The sequence below is a fragment of the Myotis yumanensis genome, unplaced genomic scaffold (assembly GCF_028538775.1).
Source record: "Myotis yumanensis isolate MYYU_CA2020_CCGP unplaced genomic scaffold, mMyoYum1.0.hap1 SCAF_4, whole genome shotgun sequence".
NCBI lineage: Eukaryota > Metazoa > Chordata > Mammalia > Chiroptera > Vespertilionidae > Myotis > Myotis yumanensis.
Window position 1 is genome coordinate 5,286,307 of NW_027223755.1, and position 2,468 is coordinate 5,288,774.

General features: G+C 41.6%; 1 pseudogene; it reads right to left on the bottom strand.

The window, feature by feature from the left end:
* Positions 1-366: 366 nt before the first annotated feature.
* LOC139008006 (large ribosomal subunit protein bL20m pseudogene) lies at positions 367-787 on the bottom strand (annotated as a pseudogene).
* Between the last annotated feature and the right edge of the window lie 1,681 nt (positions 788-2,468).

Below are 2,468 nucleotides of genomic sequence, written 5' to 3' on the forward strand. Positions count from 1 at the left end.
TAATTTAATTTTCTATTTCGTGTGAAGTAGTTTACAACTCCTGCAGCCACCAAAGGGACAGACAACAACTTCTGTGATATGTTGTTTTGTTTTGTTTTGTTTTTGACCACCACACAGCTTTATTGGGACAACCTACATGAGATGCTGCTGGCCCGTCCTAGGGAGGACAAACAAGCCTTTTCTCTCCTCCTGTTACTGAAATGTAAGGTTAACACCATTGCAAAGCAAACTTAACACATTCTTGGCAAACGATTCTTAGCCCCTGTTTTAATTATGATCATATGATCATTGGGGGGAGGGGGGGAAGGGAGGAGAACGCCTGTTCTCAAGACACGTAGCTGCAGAGGGCAGGTGTGGCCGTGTCCCTCAGTGGTCCCGCACCTTTCTAGAAAAGATGCTTTCAGGCTCCTTCCCGTCCTCCAAGACAGCAGCAAATCCTCCCTTTCGCCTCCTTCTGGACAAAGCAGCCAAGGATTTAAAAGTCTTGGGTTCATCAATGGCCAGATCAGCCAGCACTTTCCTGTTGAGCTCCACCTGGCACTTAATTAAATTGCCAATGAACGCTGGGTAATGCAGCCATGTTCCTGGGAGGCAGCTGTAATTCGATTAATCAAGAGCGTCCTCAGGATCCTCCTCTTCCGTCTCCGGGCTTTCGTGCATTTCACAAATGCTCTGATCACAGACAGAGGGCCAGCCGGTAGCAGCAGTTCTTCAGCACCTCCCGTACCTGCCAGTAGCGGTTTGTGACATGGCTCCACAGTCAGAGCTGCGTCGTGAGAAAGACCATGGCGCCCAGGTGGTGTCCCTGCATTTTTTGTCTGTGTTTTTTTAAAGTGGAATCAAACAGCATTTGTCTTTTAAAAAAAATCTTTATTGCGATTATTACAGATATCCCTCTTTTTTCCCCCCATTGCCCTGCCCCAGGCCTTCGCCATCCTCTTGTGTGTGTTCATAGGTAATGCATATATGCATATAAGATCTTTGTTTAATCTTCCCAACCCCTCACCCCACTTCCCTCTGAGAATCCTCAGTCTGTTCCATTTCCATGCCTCTGATTCTATTTTATTCACCAGTTTATTCTGTTCATTAGATTTCTTATTTATTTTGATTTTTAGTTTCAATTGTTGATAGGTATGTATTTGTTGCCATTTTGTTGTTCATATTTTTTTTTATCTTTTTCTTTTTCTTCTTCCTCTTCTTAAAGAATACCCTTCAAAATTTCATGTAATACTGGTTTGGTGGTGATGAACTCCTTTAGCTTTTCCTTGTCCATGAAGCTCTTTATCTGACCTTTAATTCTGAATTATAGCTTTGCTGGGTAGAGTAATCTTGGTTGTAGGTCCTTGCTATTCATCACTTTGAATATTTCTTGCCACTCCCTTCTGGCTTGCATAGTTTCTGTTGAGAAATCAGCTGACAGTCATATTGGCATTCCCTTGTAGGTAACAAACTGCTTTTCTCTTGCTACTTTTAAGATTCTCTTTTTGTCTTCAGCCCTTGGCATTTTAATTATGATGTGTCTTGGTGTGGCCCTCTTTGGGTTCCTCTTGTTTGGGGTTCTCTGTGCTTCCTGGACTTGTAAGTCTATATCTTACACCAGATAGGGGAAGTTTTCTGTCATTTCTTCAAATAGGTTTTCAATATCTTGCTCTCTCTCTCTTCTTCTGACACTTCCATAATGTGAATGTTGGTAGGCTTGAAGTTGTCCCAGAGGCTCCTTACACATCTTCATATTTTTGGATTCTTTTTTCTTTTTTGCTCTTCTGGCTGGGTGTTTATGCTTCCTCATGTTTCAAATTGTTGATTTGATTCTCAGAATCCTCTAGTCTACTGTTGAATCCCTGTATATTCTTTTTTTTTTTTTTAATATATTCTATTGATTTTCTACAGAGAGGAAGGGAGAGAGACAGAAAGCTAGAAACATCGATGAGAGAGAAACATCGATCAGCTGCCTCCTGCACATCTCCTACATGGGATGTGCCCACAACCCAGGCACATGCCCCCGACCGGAATCGAACCTGGGACCCTTCAGTCCGCAGGCCGACGCTCCATCCACTGAGCCAAACCGGTTTCGGCTATTCTTCTTTTTAAAAAAATTTTTTTATTAAGTTATTACATATGTGTCCTTATCCCCACATTACCCCCCATATTATTCTTTTTTTATGATATTTTATATCAACAAACATTTGAAATATAAATATTCACCAATAGGGGAATTTTAGCTAAATTATTTTTTAAAATTTTCTCTTTCTCTCTTTCTTCCTTTCTTGTCTAAAGTTTTACATATGTCTCCTTTTTCCCCGATTGACCCCCACCTCCAGCCATTCCCACTCTGGGCAAGCCCCCACAGTGTCTGTATCCATTGGTTATGCTAATATGCATGCATGCAAATCCTTTGGTTGCTCTCTAACCACCCCTTCCCCTATCATTTGTCTCTGGATCTATTCTTGTTTATCAGATTATGTTGG